At 41.1% G+C, this 20,295-nt stretch overlaps 1 pseudogene; it reads right to left on the bottom strand.

The window, feature by feature from the left end:
- Positions 1-7,749: 7,749 nt before the first annotated feature.
- Positions 7,750-8,870, bottom strand: LOC116757085 (annotated as a pseudogene).
- Between the last annotated feature and the right edge of the window lie 11,425 nt (positions 8,871-20,295).

Genomic DNA, 20,295 nt, shown 5'->3' on the forward strand with positions numbered 1-20,295 from the left:
GTGAGCACATGCTCCTGACCTTCTGTCCACAACAGCTGCAGCAGCTGGTTCCACAACACAGTAGAGGGTGTCTGTGGGGATGACGCACCTCACACACAGGTCTGAGAGTCCCAGCAGGCAAAGCTCTATCTTATTGCTACTGAGATCTGTGGAAGTGGATTTTTACCACTTCCTTTTGTGGTTTTGGCCAGTGCTGAAAAACTCTCACTACCAGAAACTTTTCATATTGGGCTTTGTACCTGGACCTATTTTCCATCTTAGCTTGAGGTTGAGTGTCCAGTGTTCCTCAAGTTGAGGTAAGAAGTTGGAGGCCTAGACGACATACTGTCAGTCTGTAAGGGAGTGTCCATGGGAGAGCATGACACCTGGATTCTCACATCTGCTCTCTTGCCCAGGTGGGCTGCCCAGGGGAGCAGTTTCATCAGTTACCATCATGCTTATGTGGGCCACAGTGCCTTTGCAGAACCATGAATATCATGTCTTCCAACAAAGGAGCGCAACATGGCTTAGTAAGGGAGGCTCCCAGTGGAAATATAACAGATGGATCACCATGTTGGCTCATGTGGCCCCCACAGCTGAATGAGGACTCCCCCAAGCCTTTTCATGTATGCCACTCTTAATCCACATACCTCCACTGTATTCTGCACTTCTTTTCTCTCCTTAGTTGTTTGTGTTTTACAGGAAAAAGAGCACGTGATCGTGTAAAGAAATGGTACCTGGTAAAACTATACAAATACTTAAAAACACACACACAAAAGTGTGTGCAGGGTTTCCCTGGTGGCGCGGTGGTTGAGAGTCCGCCTGCCGATGCAGGGGACACGGGTTCATGTCCCGGACCGGGAGGATCCCACATGCCGCGGAACAGCTGGACCTGTGAGCCATGGCCGCTGAGCCTGCGCGTCCGGAGCCTGTGCTCCGCAGTGGGAGAGGTCGCAACGGTGAGAGGCCCGCATACCACAAAAAAAAAAAAAAAAAGAAAACCTAAAAATAGAATTACCATATGACTTTATTCAGAAGCACACAGGCCTGGTGTCTGTTTGCCTTTTTGACTGAGAAATTAGGTAGATCAGGAGTATGCTGTAGACCAGTGTTTTCCTCATGTAGGATGTTGCTTTAGTTTCTTGTTGCTGCTGTAACAAATTACCACAAACTTAGTGGTTAAAAACAACACAAATTATCTTATAGTTCTGTAGGTCAGGAGTGTGACATTGATCTCACTAGGCTAAATCAAGGTGTTAGCAGGACTGTATTCCCTTCTGGAGGCTCCAGAGGGCCATTTCCTTGCCTTTTCTGGCTTTGAGGCCCATTTCTCCATTTCTGCATCTTCAAAGCCAGCAGCATTGAATCTGCAGATCTCTCTTTCTGAACTTGCTTCCATCCTCACATCTCCTTCTCTGACTCTGACCATCTGACTCCTTCTAACACATTTGAGGACCTTTGTGATTCCATTGGGCCCACCTAGATAATTTCCTCTTTGCTGTATAAACTAACATATTCACAGGTTCCAGGGTTCAGATAGGGACATATTAGGGGGGTCATTAATTTGCTTGCCAGAGATGTCAATTGCTATCACATGAAAAAGAGGAATGAGGTTTTCTGTTAAAAAGTTGTATTTTCAAATAAACACAGGAGCCTTTGATATGCTAAGGTACACTGCATCTTTCCAAAAGAGCTCTCCAAAGTGATAAGGTCTTGTGTCACACCAACACCTGCCCTCCTCAGCTGCCTGAAACCCAGGAGGCCACCTGCATGCCACAGGCAAGGGCTTCCTGGCCAGGAGACCCGTGAGACGCAGCCCTGGGTCAGCTTTTCCCACCGTATTGCCAAACCGACTCCCTGAAAGAGACTTCAGGTAACCGGGGAGTGGTTGTAAGGACAGCAGGCCCATCAACCCAGGGGCCCGGTGGGGGAGGGCCCCGTTGAGGGGGCGGGGTCTGCGGGGCGGGGCCTGCGCCCCAGCCCCCACCCCGAGTTGGGCTAGCGAGAGCGGATGGGGCATGTAGTCTGCGCTCTCAGGGTCAGTGGTGAGGCTCCGTGGGTTGGCCTGGTCGCTGGCCCCTGGCCCCGGTCACCCCTGCCCCTTGCTACCTTAGGGTACATGGTCCAGGCCCACCTGGTGCCCGCCCTGCAGCCCTTGCCCTCCTGCACCCACAGGAGCCCCTCTCCCAGTTCTCCGCCTACATTCTCGGTAGCCCTTCATCAGTCTCTTTTCTGTGTTGCTCCTCTGCCAGCCCCGTAAAAAGTTTATTTCGTATCAATTCCAGGGGCTTCCAAAGGTTATTTTCCATTCTCCACAGTAATAAAGGGTTTTCGGATCTCAGTCCATTACCTTCCTCACCTTCCCCCCAACACACACACACACACACACACACACACACACACACACACGCACACACTGTAAATCAAAAGTTTCTGAGAACAATTCTTCCCCTTAACTGGAGAAGTACTTTAATGTTTTTTTTAGGCTGGTCACATCCCAATAACTTGATTTCACAGTTCGCAGACTGTGTCCAGCAGTTTGGGAAGCACATAAGTCCTGGGCCATGTGCTCACCACTTGGCTGCGCTGAGATGTCTGCACCGAGTGCTGTTCAGAAGAGGGCATGTCCTGCGCTTCTAGCACAGCCAGGCTTCCATCAGGGCCAGGCTCTGTCGCTCCCTCCATGTGTATATCTGTTATCATGCTTTGTTCTTGCAGCTTTTGTGGTGAGGATATTTCCTCCCCCATTTTTCAGATTAAGAAATCGAGTCTCAGGTGTATAAAGTGCCTTACTCAAGATCATGAAGTTACTTGGTGATGAAGCCAAATGGCCCAGAAATGCCAGCATCCTCTGTACTGAGTGCCCTATGGGATCAGGAGGACAGGGTCCAGAGCAGCACTACCCAAATAAAAACAGAGTTCAACCCACGTTTTTATATGTTCTAGTATCCACATTAAAAAAAGCAAAAAGAAAGAACTGGGATTGCTTTTAATAATATATTTTATGTAACCCAATGTATCAAAAATATCATTTAAACATGTAATCAACATAAACACTAATTATACAGTTTACTTATTTTTAGTACTAAGTCTTCAAAATTTGGTGAGAATTTTACACTTACAGCACATCTCAATGCCCCATGTGGGTGGTGGCTGCCACCCTGGATGCCATGGCTCCAGAGCCACACTTTCTGGGCTTGCTCTTGATTGTGTGTTGTCAGGCACGTTATTAACATCTCAATGTCTCCAATCTTCTTATCTAGAAAATGGAGGCAAAGTACCAATTTCATAGGGTTGTGGTGAAGATAAAATGGGAGAACCGATGCAAGGAAGTAAGGCCCACGAATGGCCCATTAGAACTTTACAATTTTTAAGGCTATTTGCGTGATTGTTGGATTCAGGAAGATTTTGGAGTCAGATCGACTTAGGTTCAACCACCACTCAACGGCTCCCCCAGTTGCCTGTTTTTAAGCTGGTCACTTCCTCAAGCCTGACTCCTCATCTACAGCCTCTAAACCTTGGGCAGTGAGCAGCTGGTCTTCTCTCCTACCTCTCCCAGTCTCCTCCCTGGTTCTCTTAGACTTTCAGTTAAGTCAGTCCCTGAACATGTCCTGACTCAGAATCATGGACTTGCCACATTAGAAATGATGTTTGTTCTGCACTAACTCACAGAGGATTGCCTTCTGATGGAAGGGAGCCACTGGGAAGAGGGGCAGACGTTGCTTAGCAAGGAGATGCATGTTAAAATGATCTAGAGAAGTTTAAAAAACACCCCCAGGAAGGGGCACTTCAGACCAATTAATCAGGACCTCTGGGAGTGGGACCAGTGCCACACACGGGATGCCAACCTGTGTGACCATTCTCAGAAAGGCATGGAACATATTTTTACTTAGAAAGTGGTAGATGATGACTAGTCAGGAAACCCTGTCTCCTTACCTCTGTTCTCATGGCTTCCAAAGTTCTGACAATGTGGCCTACCACCAGAACACCAGGTGAGAATTGAGAGGTTTGGGATTTCTAATACCCTGTCTGGTATTTTCATCGTAAGTGTCTTTGCTGTAGATATCTTTGCCACAAACATTTCTGCCAAATAACAAATAAGGCAATTTCACCTTAAAAGTTAAAGTAGCAGTAAATAAAATGTGTGTAGATCCATGGCAATACTGCACAAATAACTGATTTTATTCTGTGGGTTGTACCTTAGCACTTGTCTTCCAAGTCTTTTGTTCATAGTGTTTTATACATATATTTTTTCAATTTGTTGTCTTCTCATTTGTCATCATACTTTTTTCTTTATCACTAAAATGTCTTCCTTCCTTAAGAGAGGCATCAGTTTCCAAACACTAGGATGCATGTTTATGCATCCTGAGCTCTGTGTTGCATCATGAAATCTTCTACAGTGTTTGTTCTTTGCATATTGTCACATGTCCATTGATAGACATTCTAAAGTTCTATGGGGAATGTGGGTTCAACCCTGTACCTTCAAGATCCTTGGCCTCTTTCTCCTCCAGTGTAGTGTGTTTCAAAATAAACCAACTCTTGGGGCAGATCATTGTCATCTTTCAGCTTGATAAAGCCACTTATAACGTCATTAACTGGAAGAAATCCTAATGGATTTCAACCCGTTGAAACTAAACTATCAACCAGTTATTTTATCTTTCATGGCAAAATTGCCTTATGGCCAATTAGTTATGAGGCAGAAATGTTTGCCACAAAATGCTTTGTGTGAAAGTACCTAGAACCCTCTAATACAGTTCTGGTCAGCTGTGTTAGAATTTGCCTACTTTTTTCAGATTAAAAAACTGAAGTCCAGCTAAATTTAGTAACTTACCTAAAAGAAAAGTTAAGTTTACATTAGTGTGATTTTATTACAAATCATTAAATTACAAATATACAGATATTACAACTCATCAAATAAAATCATTCTATTGATTTTATTTGTAATGCCCAAGCTAGACCCTCCATCCTCCTGGAAACTTCTTGTTATATAGGGTGAAGTGGTTCTCAAGTCCATGGTGTTCACCTAACGGCCTGTATCATAAGAAGGCCTGACATTTTTGTAGCACTTCACAATTTACAAAGTAAATCTTCCACAGGCTTTTTCCAACTGCAGATCTTATTAAGTCCAGTCACAGGAATATGAAGTGTGCTGTCAATGTAACCAGCAAGGCCATCTGAAAGCCTTGGGTGAACTATTGTTCAGGAAGCTTGTTGAGCTCTGACACCCACTGGCCTGTTCACCTCCTCACCTCAGTTTCCTCATCTGTAAAATGAGGGCTCTAATGATTATTGTTGGGGAAGTAAATTCCTACCAAAACAGAGTGCTCTCTGCAAAACAGAGAAGAAAGCAAGCAGTTTTACTAGTGAACAAGCATATCAGAGTACAGTGCATTGCAGGTTATCTGTGAAGAGAGATAGCAAAGGCAGTTATACCACCCACTTATACAGCCAAGCTGCCACAGCTGTTCTATGACACCCTATTTTTAACCACGACATACATAAACTCTCATGGTTAACACACCTCACCTTCCCATAGAGGACTTGACTACACTCACTTGGAAGTCAAGGAACAACTTGGTCTAGTTAATCACCTTTATCTAAGGGGATAATAAATTTCTGTTACAATCTTCCCTGCTAGCAGATGGTTACAGCTCCAAGAAAGTCACTTAGGTTAAACTCTACAGTGACAGGAGAGTGAGGTGTCACCTTCTCAGGTGTGTACATTTCAAAAGGGATGAACCCCAGTCAACGGCAAAATATTTCTGGGTTATCAAACTGGCAAATGGCTTATCTTTACAAAAATTTATACACATGTCAAAAGATTAGAGAAAATATTCACAGTCACTAAGTTTCTCAGAGAAATGGTCTAGGAAAGGTGGGGGAAAGGTCTCCTTCCCTCTTAACAACAGGAATAATTCATTTAAAACTGTATCATTACAATATTAAATAAGATAATATGTGTGAAGCATCTAGCCCATAGAAAAAACTCCATAACAAAAAAAAATATTCAGAAAGCATGTGCTGAAATAATTTTCCTTGTATTTATGTTCATTATACAGGATTTTTTGGGTGTTGAGGAAAACCACAGTCTGATTGCACAGGCCCTCAACCTGGAACATTTGGGACAGAAACACTAGCCTTTTTAATCCTTTGAATGTCTTTGTCTTTGTTTAGTGAGTGACTGGTGAGTCTGGGCCAGGAAGGAGGTGTGACAGGGAGGGGGAGACAAACCCTGCAGTCCCCATCAGGCACATGACCCAGGAGGCCTGGTGCAGGCGGTGGCCACATTTTCGCTCCACTTCTGGCCATCCCCTGCCTGCTGAGCTCCAGTACCTCTGCATCCTGTCCTGTGGAGACGTCAGCCCTGGACAGGGGATGAGACAGGGAAAGAGAGAAGAGGGGGAGGTTGGGAACTGGTTGTGACTAATGTGCCAAGGGTATCCTGTGTCTAGGATTTTTCTCATCTTGTTTAATCTTCCTAGAAACTCTGAGAGGTGAATATCATCACCCATGGGTAGATAAAATTAAACATGGGCCATTCAAGGACCAGTCAGGATTCCACAACTAAGAAGGAACCAACTACCTTGACCCGAGAGGCAGACTCTCCCTCCATACCTAGGGCTTCCCTGAGAATTGACCTGAGGCCTTGGGTCTCAGATGAAGATCTTAACATTACTTCAGACTCTTCTAGGAATTTTGCTAAACACTTCAGTTTAGTAAATACCCATTTTGGACATACAGAGCATGTTCCATCTTCAGATTGTTGATGAAAATTCAATTAACTATTAAGTTAAGAAGAAAAAAGAGAATTTTATTTGAGCCAAACTAAGGATTATAACATGGGAAGCAGATCATCAGAAAGCTCTGCCTGTTAGAAATTGAAGGCATAGTCATACACATTTTTGAGACAAAGGATGATATATCAAAATGGCATACTGATATTTTACATAAGGGTCACCAAGGATACATAGTGCAGGTAAATACATACAAAGTGAGCAGAAAGTCATCATGACCCTTTACAGAGCTGGGAAAGGACACCGTCCTTTTTTTTTTTAAGAGGGTATTAAATCATTTTTTGATTACACATGATAATGGATGATACACAAGCTTCATTCCCATCTATAAGTTTATCTGGTACCATAATTCAATTTAGGTATATTGCATAGGAGTCCAACAATCATACTAATAACTTAAAAACGCCATGACTTTGCTTGGGTGACCATTTTAACGGTGAACTCCAGGTCACAACACAGTAACTGTCAGTTCAACTACACCAGGGTTTTTGAAAACAATGGTTTCTCCACCCAAGTACATTGTAAATAAACTTCGAATGGAACCTGGCATCACCCTGAAGGAATTCTAACTTCACACTCTTGAAGTAGTTTACCAAAATGGCTTCAGAGTAGACTAACTTTACACAGCACGTTAAAAAAAAACGACATTTATTCAGCATCATGATCAGACTATTACATTTAGCAATCAACAGCATGGGTGCAAAAAAAAAAACCCTACACTAAAACCCTTTGTTGGAATGCTTTACACTTTCCACAGAACAGAAACTAAAATAACCTGTTATACAATTAGTCACAAATATAGTCCTTGAGGTTTTTTTACCCATACACATGAATATTGTCTAAAACATGTCTTCTTTGTATCAGCTAGGCCCTGCCACCACTGTGCTTGGCTGAGTTCACAAATCTGCTGCAACCTGTGGCTTCCTGTCACTTCTCTGGCTCTCTTCTCCTACTAAGCTTTGTTTCCTGACAGTAATTAAAACCTTCTGCCACTCCCATAGCTGCTGCTGCTGCTGGAACTGCAATAGCCACTTTGGTTTTGTGGTTTGGCAAAGTATTGGCCTCCACCACCATAGGGGCCAGAACCTCTGCCTCCAAAGTTTCCTCCTTTCATGGGTCCAAAATTTGAAGATTGATTGTTGTAATTGCCAAAATCATTGTAGCTTCTGCCACCTCCAAAATTGTTTCCATTATCACCACCAAAGCCGCCTCTGCCTCCTCTGTTGTTATAGCTATCATAGCTTCTGCTCCTTCCATAGCCACTGCCCTGGTTTCCATAACTCTGTCCACAACTTCCATAGCCTCTGTTTCCTCCAGAGTAACCAGGGCCACCTCCTCTATAACCACCATCATTACCAAATCCATTATAGCCATCCCCACTGCCACCATATCCACCACCATCACAGCTGCCACCAAAGCCACCTTGACCACTGAAGTCTCCTTCACAACCAAAGTTGTCATTCCCACCAAAATCACCTCAGTGACCACCACCAAAGTTCCCAGAACCACTTTGACTTCTTTGGCTGGATGACTCACTAGCCATCTCTAGCTTTGAAAGGGCTTTCCTTACTTCATAGTCATGGCCATTCACTGTGTGGTATTTCTGAATGACAATCTTGTCTATAGAGTCATGGTCATCAAAAGTTACGAAAGCAAAGCCTCTCTTTTTGCCCCTGCCTTGGTCTGTCGTGATTTCAATCACTTCAAATTTTCCCAAATGTTAAAAATAATCTCTTAGGTGATGTTCTTCAGTGTCTTCTTTAATGCCACAAGCAAAAATCTTTTCACTGTTAAGTGTGCACCAGGTCTTTGAGAGTCTTCTCTTGAGACGGCCCTCTTTGGTTCCACACATCTTCCATCCACCTTGTGTGGCCTTGCATTCATGGCTGCGTCTATCTCTTTCACAATGGCATATGTGATAAACCCAAAGCCTCTGGAGTGCTTGGTGTTTGGATCCCTCATTACCACACAGTCTATGAGCATTCCCCTTTGCTCAAAATGGCTCCTCAGACTCTCATTGGTTGTTCCAAAGCTCAAATCTCTGATGAAGAGCTTCCACAGTTGTTGGGACTCTTTGGGAGACTCTGACTTAGACATGACAGCAGTAGAGGGGGGAGACTTTAATGATGCTTACTTGGTGCCGTCCACGGGCAGAAAGCAGAACACTATTCCTTTAAGAAGTAGAAGTAAGCATCAGAAGGAAAAAGAAAAAAAATGATCTTTACAGATGAGCAGGCACTCCCATCTTTGAGGAACTCTAGTTAATGTGTAAGGCAGACACACACTACACATTAGGGAAGGAGGGAGGAGGCCCAAAGAAACACAGAGGGAGGATTTTATGTTTTAATTTTTTCTTGTCCTGCCTTAAAATATAAATTTTATTTCATCATCTACCCCCTTTTTGTCATTAATCTTTCAATAGAAAGCATTAGGTGATCAAATATTTTATCCCCCGATGCCAGGGTAGTTGCTTACCTGACCTGGATCCATCATGTCCCTCAATGCCAGGTCTTAAAAACCCCAGTTCTTTCTTTCTTTTTAGGGGGTTAGTCTAGTAGAATGCTTGGCAAGGACTGAAAGTCAATTCTAGGTTGTCCAATAGGACTTATGCCAATTTTATCCCATATGTCCATTGTGCATGCCCATTATTTTATATAGAACTATAGATATGATCAATAGTTTCAAGTCATTTAGACATTACTATTTTAGTTGGAGTTTTGAATATAAGTTGAGAGGCACAAGAGATTGATTCTATAAATGATATAGAACACAATCAATATAGCCAACAACAATAACAGTCAGAAGCAGAGATTTAAACAGCAAATCCCCAGAACAGAACCATTTACCCAAGATTTCATTTAGACTAGAAAGGGGATCTTTCAATGCAGAAATTTGATTTTGTATGTGAGTCATTAGATGGTTATATTAGAGAACTCATCTGATATAAAAGCACAACATTGTCTGGATTATAGCATGTTTCCCCCTGCAAAGTCGTTTTAAAAATCAAGAACCATTTGGTTTTGTAACATCATTTTCTCATCATAGAAACTTCAGAATTGAGTAGATTAATTGAATGTGGTAAACAAACATGGAGGTATATGCTGATGGGGAAACATCTTATAGATTATAGGAACATCTGAAAAGTCAGTGAAAAGACTTATGAGGGACTTATATTGGCCTTGTATTGACCAAGGAATGTGATGACAAATCTGACAGTCAGTAAAATTGCCCCCAATAAGTATTCCTTGTGATAGTGTTACTAAAGAGTTTCCTTTTCAATCTTAAACATTGGGACAAAAGCATAGCTAGAAATAAAACAATAACTTTTTTTTGACTTATAAACAGAAATTTACTTCTCACAGTTCTGAAGTCTGGAAGCCCAAAATCAAGGCACCAACAGATTCGGCATCTGGTGAGAGCCCACTTCCAGACTGCAGACTGCTGACTTGCTGTGTCCTCACATGGTGGAAGGGCTGAGGGAGCTCTCTAGGGCCTCTTTATAAAGGCACTAATCCCATTCTTGAGGGCTCCACCCTCATGACCTAATCACTTCCCACAGACCCCACCTCCTAAGACCATCATATTGGGGATTAGGTTTCAACATATGAATCTGGGGGATGCAAACATTCAGACCAGCAGTGAGTGTAAATCACCAAGTGGAGAATGTGAGGTGAGAAGGAAAGAGAGCAAGTGGTAGCCAGAGACGAAGCAAAGCCCAAGGAGCTGGAGCATGCTCACACCTGTGAGGGGACAGTGAGAGAGGGAGAAGGACATGCAAACATGGGAAGGAGGGTGAAGCCTGAAGACATGGGTCTCCAAGGAGACAGTGACCTTTGTGACATAGGTCAGTTTTCTTTTTCATTTTTCGTTGGTATATACTTAAAGTGTGCAAATTGTCGATGTGATATACATACACATTGTGAAATAGTCACTACAATCAAGCTTATGAACACATCCATCCCCTCACAAGGTTATTGTGTGTGTGTGTGTGTGTGTGTGTGTGTGTGGTAAGAACACTTAGGATCTACCCTCTGCAAATTTCAAGTATATTGCACACTGTTGTAACCTATAGTCACCACGCTTTACATTAGATCTCCAGAACCCATTCATCTTACATAACTGAAACTCGATACCCTTCACTGGAATCTTCCATTTCCCCTACCCTACTCTACTGTCTGCTTCTACAAGTTCAGCTTTTTAGATTCCACATATAAGTGAGATCATACAGTATTTGTCTTTCTGTGTCTAGCTTATTTCACTTAGTAGTGATATAATGTCCTCCAGGTTTACCCATGCTGTTGCAAATAACAAGGTTTCTTTCTTTTTTTAGGCAGAATAACATTCCCTTGTATGTATGGACTGAATTTTCTTTATCCATTCATCTTTCAATGGACACTTGTGTTGCTTCCCTATCTTGGCTATTATGAATACCACTGTAATCAACACAGGAGTGCAAGCATCTCTTCGAGATCCAGATCAATTCTCTTGGATAAACACCCAGATGTGAGATGGCTGGATAATAAAGTGGTTCTATTTAAAAAATTTTAAGGAACCTCCATACTGTTTTCCACTGTGGCTGCATCAGTTTACAAATCCCATGAACAGTGCTCAAGGGTTCCAATTTCTCCTCATCTTTGACAACACTTGTTGTCTTTTGTTATTTTAATAAACTATCCTAACAGGTGTGAGGCAATATCTCATTGTGGTTTTTAAAAAAAAATGATTAATTAATTAATTTTTAACATCTTTATTGGAGTATAATTGCTTTACAATGGTGTCTTAGTTTCTGCTTTATAACAAAGTGAATCAGTTATACATACACATATGTCCCCATATTTCTACCCTCTTGTGTCTCCCTCCCTCCGACCCTCCCTATCCCACACCTCTAGGTGGTCACAAAGCACTGAGCTGACCTCCCTGTGCTATGCGGCTGCTTCCCACTAGCTATCTATTTTACATTTTGTAGTGTATATATGTCCATGCCACTCTCTCACTTTGTCCCAGCTTACCCTTACCCCTTCCGTCCTCCTCAAGTCCATTCTCTAGTAGGTTTGTGTCTTTATTATCATCTTGCCCCTAGGTTCTTCATGACCTTTTCTTTTTCTCTTTCTGACTTACTTCACTCAGTATGACAGACTCTATGTCCATCCACCTCACTACGAATAACTCAATTTCGTTTCTTTTTATGGCTGAGTAATATTCCATTGTATATATGTGTCACATCCTCTTTATCCATTCATCTTTTGATGGACACTTAGACTGCTTCCATGTCCTAGTTATTGTAAATAGAGGTACAATGAACATTGTAGTACATGACTCTTTTTGAATTATGGTTTTCTCAGGGTATATGTCCAGTAGTGGGATTGCTGGGTCATAAGGTAGTTCTATTTTTTGTTTTTTAGGGAACGTCCATACTGTTCCCCATAGTGGCTGTATCAGTTTACATTCCCACCAACAGTGCAACAGGGTTCCCTTTTCTCCAGACTCTGTCCAGCATTTATTGTTTGTAGAATTTTCTTTCTTTTTTTTTAAACATCTTTATTGGAGTATAATTGCTTTACAATGGTGTGTTAGTTTCTGCTTAATAACAAAGTGAATCAGTTATACATATACATATGTTCCCATATCTCTTCTCTCTTGCATCTCCCTCCCTCCTGCCCTCCCTATCTCACCCCTTTAGACGGTCAAAAAGCACCGAGTTGATCTCCCTGTGCTATGTGGCTGCTTCCCACTAGCTATCTATTGTATGGTTGGTAGTGTATATATATCCATCCGACTCTCTCACTTTGTCACAGCTTACCCTTCCCCCTCCCCATATCCTAAAGTCCATTCTCTAGTAACTCTGGGTCTTTATTCCCGTCTTGCCACTAGGTTCTTCATGACTTTTATTTTTTCTCTTAGATTCCATATATATGTGTTAGCATACGGTATTTGTTTTTCTCTTTCTGACTTACTTCACTCTGTATGACAGACTGTAGGTCCATCCACCTCATTACAAATAACTCAATTTCATTTCTTTTTATGGCTGAGTAATAGTCCACTGTATACATGTGCCACATCTTCTTTATCCATTATTCTGTCGATGGACACTTAGGTTGCTTCCATGTCCTGGTTATTGTAAATAGAGCTGCAATGAACATTTTGGTACATGACCCTTTTTGAATTATGCTGGGTCGTATGGTAGTTCCAATTTAGGTTTTGAAGGAACCTCCATACTGTTCTCCATAGTGACTGTATCAATTTATGTTCCCACCAACAGTGCAAGAGGGTTCCCTTATCTCCACACCATCTCCAGCATTTATTGTTTATAATTTTTTGATAATGGTCATTATGACTGGTGTGAGATGATATCTCATTGTAGTTTTGATTTGCATTTCTCTAATGATTAATGATGTTGAGCATTCTTTCATGTATTTGTTGGCAATCTGTATATCTTCTTTGGAGAATTGTCTATTTCAGTCTTCTGCCCATTTTTGGATTGGGTTGTTTGTTTTTTGATATTGAGCTGCATGAGCTGCTTGTAAATTTTGGAGATTAATCCTTTGTCAGTTGCTTCATTTGCAAATATTTTCTCCCATTCTGAGGGTTGTCTTTTGGTCTTATTTATGGTTTCCTTTGCTGTGCAAAAGCTTTGCAGTTTCATTAGGTCCCATTTGTTTTTATTTCCATTTCTCTAGGAGGTGGGTCAAAAAGATCTTGCTGTGATTGATGTCATAGAGTGTTCTGCCTATGTTTTCCACTAAGAGTTTGATACTTTCTGGCTTTACATTTAGGTCTTTAATCCATTTTGAGTTTATTTTTGTGTATGGTGTTAGGGAGTGTTCTAATTTCACACTTTTACATGTAGCTGTCCAATTTCCCCAGCACCATTTATTGAAGAGGCTGTCATTTCTCCACTGTATATTCTTGCCTCCTTTATCAAAGGTAAGGAGACTATATGTGCGTGGGTTTATCTCTGGGCTTTCTATCCTGCTCCATTGATCTATAGTTCTGATTTTGTGCCAGTACCATACTGTCTTGATTACTGTAGCTTTGTAGTATAGTCTGAAGTCACGGAGCCTGATTCCTCCATCTCTGTTTCCTTTCTCAAGATTGTTTTGGCTATTCGGGGTCTTTTGTGTTTCCATACAAATTGTGAAATTTTTTGTTCTAGTTCTGTGAAAAATGCCAGTGGTACTTTGATAGGGATTGCATTGAATTTGTAGATTGCTTTGGGTAGTAGAGTCATTTTCACAATGTTGATTCTTCCAATCCAAGAACATGGTACATCTCTTCATCTATTTGTATCATCTGTAATTTCTTTCACCAGTATCTTAATTTTCTGTATACAGGTCTTTTGTCTCCTTAGGTAGGTTTATTCCTAGATATTTTATTCTTTTTGCTGCAATGGTAAATGGGAGTGTTTTCCTAATTTCATGTTCAGATTTTTCATCATTAGTGTATAGGAATGCCAGAGATTTCTGTGCATTAATTTTGTATCCTGCTACTTTACCAAATTCATTGATTAGCTCTAGTAGTTTTCTGGTAGCATTTTAAGGATTTTCTATGTATAGTATCATGTCATCTGCAAACAGTGACAGCTTTACTTCTTCTTTTCCAATTTGGATTCCTTTTATTTCTTTTTCTACTCTGATTGCTGTGGCTAAAACTTCCAAAACTATGTTGACAAGAGTTGTGAGAGTGGGCAGCCTTGTCTTTTTCCTGATCTTAGTGGAAATGGTTTCAGTTTTTCACCATTGAGGACGATGTTGGCTGTGGGTTTGTCATGTATGGCCTTTATTATGTTGAGGAAAGTTCCCTCTATGTTTACTTTCTGGAGGGTTTTTATTACAAATCAGTGTTGAATTTTGTCGAATGCTTTCTCTGCATCTATTGAGATGATCATATGGTTTTTCTCCTTCAGTTTGTTAATATGGTGTATCACGTTGATTGATTTGTGTATACTGAATAATCCGTGCATTCCTGGAATAAACCCCAGTTGATCATGGTGTATGATCTTTTTAGTGTGCTGTTTGCTAGTATTTTGTTGAAGATTTTTGAATCTATGATCATCAGTGATATTGGCGTGTAGTTTTCTTTCTTTGTGACATCCTTGTCTGGTTTTGGTATCAGGGTGATGGTGGCCTCATAGAATGCGTTTGGGAGTGTTCCTCCCTCTGCTATATTTTGGAAGAGTTCGAGAAGGATAGGTGTTAGCTCTTCTCTAAATGTTTGATAGAATTCGCCTGTGAAGCCATCCGGTCCTGGACTTTTGCTTGTTGGAAGATTTTTAACCACAGTTTCAATTTCAGTGCTTGTGATTGATCTGTTTATATTTTCTATCTTTTCCTGGTTCAGTCTCGGCAGTTCTAAGAATTTGTCCATTTCTTCCAGGTTGTCCCTTTTATTGGCATAGAGTTTCTTGTCATAATCTGTCATGATCATTTGTATTTCTGTAGTGTCAGTTGTTACTTCTCCTTTTTCATTTCTAATTCTATTGATTTGAATCTTCTCCCTTTTTTTCTTGATGAGTCTGGCTAATGGTTTATCAATATTGTTTATCTTCTCAAAGAACCAGCTTTTAGGTTTATTGATCTTTGCTATCGTTTCCTACATTTCTTTTTCATTTATTTCTCATCTGATCTTTATGATTTCTTTTCTTCCGCTAACTTTGGGGCTTTCTTGTTCTTCTTTCTCTAATTGCTTTAGTGCAAGGTTAGGTTGTTTATTTGAGATGTTTCCTGTTTCTTAAGGTAGATTTGTATTGCTATAAACTTCCCTCTTAAAACTGCTTTTGCTGCATTGCATAGATTTTGAGTCATCGTGTTTTCATTGTCATTTGTTTCTAGGTACTTTTTGATTTCCTCTTTGATTTCTTCAGTGATCTCTTGGTTATTAAGTAGTGTATTGTTTAGCCTCCATGTGTTTGTATTTTTTACAGATTTTTTTCCTGTAATTGATATCTAGTTTCATAGCATTGTGGTTGTAAAAGATACTTGATACCATTTTAATTTTCTTAAATTTACCAAGGCTTGATTTGTGACCCAAGATATGATCTATCCTGCAGAATGTTCCATGACCACTTGAGAAAAATGCGTATTCTGTTGTTTTTGGATGGAATGTCCTATAAATATCAATTAAGTCCACATTGTTTAATATGTCATTTAAAGCGTATGTTTCCTTATTTATTTTGATTTTGGATGATCTGTCCATTGGTGAAAGTGGGGAGTTAAAGTCCCCTACTATGATTGTGTTACTGTCGATTTCTGCTTTTGTGGCTGTTAGTATTTGCCTTATGTATTGAGGTGCTCCTATGTTGGGTGCATATATATTTGTAATTGTTATATCTTCTTCTTGGATCGATCCCTTGATCATTACGTAGTGTCCTTCTTTGTCTCTTCTAATAGTCTTTATTTTAAAGTCTATTTTGTCTGATATGAGAATTGCTACTCCAGCTTTCTTTTGACTTCCATTTGCATGGAATATCCTTTTCCATCCCCTCACTTTCAGTCTGTATGTGTCCCTACGTCTGAAATGAGTCTCTTGTGGACAGCATATATATGGGTCTTGTTTTTGTATCCATTCAGCCAATCTGTGTCTTTTGGTGGGAGCATTTAATCCATTTACACTTAAGGTAATTATCAATATGTATGTACCTATTCCTATTTTCTTAATTGTTTTGGGTTTGTTATTGTAGGTCTTTCCTTCTCTTGTTTTTCTTGCCTAGAGAAGTCCCTGTAGCATTTGTTGTAAAGCTGGTTTTGTGGTGCTGGACTCGCTCAGCTTTTGCTTGTCTGTAAAGGTTTTAATTTCTCCATCAAATCTGAATGAGATCCTTGCTGGGTAGAGTAATCTTGGTCGTAGGTTTTTCTGCTTCATCACTTTCAATATGTCCTGCCACTCCCTTCTGGCATGCAGAGTTTCTGCTGAAAGATCAGCTGTTAACCTTATGGGGATTCCCTTGTGTGTTATTTGTTGTTTTTCCCTTGCTGCTTTTAATATGTTTTCTTTGTATTTAATTTTTGATAGTTTGATTAATATGTGTCTTGGCGTATTTCTCCTTGTATTTATCCTGTATGGGACTCTCTGTTTTTCCTGGACTTGATTAACTATTTCCTTTCCCATATTAGGGAAGTTTTCAACTATAATCTCTTCAAATATTTTCTCAGTCCCTTTCTTTTTCTCTTCTTCTGGGACCCCTATAATTCAACTGTTGGTGCATTTAATGTTGTCCCAGAGGTCTCTGAGACTTCCTCAATTCTTTTCACTCCTTTTTCTTTATTCTGCTCTGCGGTAGTTATTTCCAGTATTTTATCTTCCAGGTCACTTATCCATTCTTCTGCCTCAGTTTTTCTGCTGTTGATCCCTTCTAGAGTATTTTTAATTTCATTTATTGTGTTGTTCATCATTGCTTCTTTCCTCTTTAGTTCTTCTATGTCCTTGTTAAATGTTTCTTGCATTTTCTCTTTTCTATTTCCAAGATTTTAGATCATCTTTACTATCATTATTCTGAATTCTTTTTCAGGTAGGCTGCCTATTTCCTCTTCATTTTTTAAATCTGGTGAGTTTTTACCTTGCTCTTTTATCTGCTGTGCGTTTTTCTGTCTTCTCATTTTGCTTATCTTACTGTGTTTGGGTTCTGCTTTTTGCAGGCTGCAGGTTCGTAGTTCCCGTTTTTTTTGGTGTCTCTGCCCAGTGACTAAGGTTGGTTCAGTAGGTTGTGTTGGCTTCCTGGTGGAGGGGACTAGTGCCTGTGTTCTGGTGGATGAGGCTGGATCTTGTCTTTCTGGTGGGCAAGTCCACGTCTGGTGGTGTGTTTTGGGGTGTCTGTGGCTTTATTATGATTTTAGGCAGCCTCTCTGATAATGGATGGGGCTGTGTTCCTGTCTTGGTACCTGTTTGGCATAGGGTGTCCAGCACTGTAGCTTACTGGGCATTGAGTGAAGCTGGGTCTTGGTGTTGAGATGGAGATCTCTGGGAGATTTTTGCCATTTGATATTACATGGAGTTGGGAGGTCTCTTGTGGACCAGTGTCTTGTAGTTGGCTTTCCCACCTCAGAATTACAGCACTGACTCCTGGCTGGAGCACCAAGAGCCTTTCATCCACACAGCTCAGAGTAAAAGGGAGAAAAAATAGAAAGAAAGAAAGAAAGAAAGAGGATAAAATAAAATAAAATAAAATAATGTAATATAAAATAAAATAAAGGTATGAAAATAAAAAATACTTATTGTGAAAAAAATTTTTTTAAAGATAAAAAGAATAGACTGGTAAAATCCTAGGGCAAATGGTAAAAGCAAAGCTATACAGACAAAAATCTCACACAGAAGCATCCTCATACACACTCACAAAAAGAGGAAAAGGGGAAAAAATAATATATCTTTCTCCCAAAGTCCACCTCCTCAATTTGGGATGATTTGTTGTCTATTCAGGTATTCCACAGATGCAGACTCCATCAAGCTGATTGTGGAGATTTAATCCGCTGCTCCTGCTGCTGCTGGGAGAGATTTCCCTTTCTCTTGTTTGTTCTCACAGCTCCTGGGGTTCAGCTTTGGATTTGGACCCGCCTCTGCATGTAGGTCACCTGAGGGCGTCTCTTCTTTGTTCAGACAGGATGGGGTTAAAGGAGCAGCTAATTTGGGGGCTCTGGTTCACTCAGGCGGTGGGGAGGGAGGGGTACGGATGCGGGGCAAGCCTGTGACGGCAGAGACCAGCGTGACGTTGCACCAGCCTGATGTGCACCATGCATTCTACTGGGGAAGTTGTCCGTGGATTACGGGACCTTGGCAGTGGTGGGCCACACAGACTCCCGGGAGGATTGGTGTAGATAGTGACCTGTGCTTGCACACAGGTTTCTGGGTGGCAGCAGCAGCAGCTTTAGTGTCTCATGCCCGTCTCTGGGGTCCATGCTGATAGCCGTGGCTTGCACCCGTGTCTGGAGCTCCTTTAAGCGGCACTCTTAATCCCCTCTCCTTGCACACCAGGAAACAAAGAGGGAAGAAGAAGTCTCCTGCCTCTTCTGCAGGTCCAGACTTTTCCTCGGACTCCCTCCCAGCTAGCCGTGGCACACTAGCCCCCTTCAGGCTGTGTTCACGCCACCAACCCCAGTCCTCTCCCTGCGCTCTGACCGAAGCCTGAGCCTCAGCTCCCAGACCCTGCACGCCCCAGCGGGTGAGCAGAGAAGCCTCTCGGGCTGGTGAGTGCTGCTTGGCACCGATCCTCCATGCGGGAATCTCTCCACTTTGCCCTCCGCACCCCTGTAGCTGCACTCTCCTCCGTGGCTCTGAGGCTCCCTGCCTCTGCCACCTGCAGTCTCCGCCCATGAAGGGGCTTCCGAGTGTGTGGAAACCTTTCCTTTTTCAGGCTCCCTCCTACTGGTGCAGGTGCCGTCCCTATTCTTTTGTCTCTGTTTTTTCTTTTGCCTTACCCAGGTATGTGGGGAGTTTCTTGCCTTTTGGGAGGTCTGAGGTCTTCTGCCAGCGTTCAGTAGGTGTTCTACACGAGCAGTTCCACGTGTAGAGGTATTTCTGATGTATCTGTGGGGAGGAAGGTGATCTCCGTGTCTTACTCTTCTATCACTCTTGTTGGAAGATTTTTAAGTACAGTTTCAATTTCATTACTTGTGATAGGTCTGTTTATATTTTCTAATTATTCCTGGTTCAGACTTGGAAAATTGTACCTCTCCAAGAATTTGTCTATTTCTTTGTGTTTGTCCATTTTATTGGCGTATAGTTGTTTGTAGTAGTCTCCTATAATCCTTTGTATTTCTGTGGTGTAATTTGTGATTTCTCCTTTTTCATTTCTAATTTTGCATCCTCTCCCTCTTTTTCTTGATGAATCTGGCTAAGGGTCTATCAATTTTGTTTATCTTCTCAAAGACCAACTTTAATTTTATTGATCTTTGCTACTGTTTTCTTCATTTCTATTTCATTTATTTCTGCTCTGATCTTTATGATTTCTTTCTTTCTACTGACTTTGGGTTTTCTTTGTTCTTTCTCTAGTTGCTTTAGGTGTAAGGTTAGATTGTTTATTTGAGATTTTTCTTGTTTCTTAAGGTGAGATTGAATTGTTATGAACTTCTCTCTTAGAACTGCTTTCGCTGTGTACTATAGGTTTTGGGTTGTCGTGTTTTCATTGTCATTTTTTTCTATGTATTTTTAAATTTTCTTCTTTAATTTATTCAGTGATCTCTTGTTATTTAGTAGTGTACTGTTTAGTGTCCATGTATTTGTGTTTTTTTACAATTTTTTCCTGTAATTGATTTCCAATCTCATAGCATTGTGGTCAGAAAGGATGCTTGATACAATTTCAGTTTTCTTAAATTTTCCAAGGCGTGACTTGTGACCCAAGATGTGATCTATCCTGGAGAATGTTCCATGTGCACTGGAGAAGAAAGTGTATTCTGCTATTTTTGGACAGAGTGTCCTATAAATATCAATTAAGTCTACCTGGTCTGTTGTGTCATTTAAAGCTTGTGTTTCCTTATTTATTTTCTTTTTGGATTATCTGTCCATTGGTGTAAGTGGGGTGTTAAAGTCCCCTACT

The sequence above is a fragment of the Phocoena sinus genome, chromosome 7 (assembly GCF_008692025.1).
Source record: "Phocoena sinus isolate mPhoSin1 chromosome 7, mPhoSin1.pri, whole genome shotgun sequence".
Lineage (NCBI taxonomy): Eukaryota > Metazoa > Chordata > Mammalia > Artiodactyla > Phocoenidae > Phocoena > Phocoena sinus.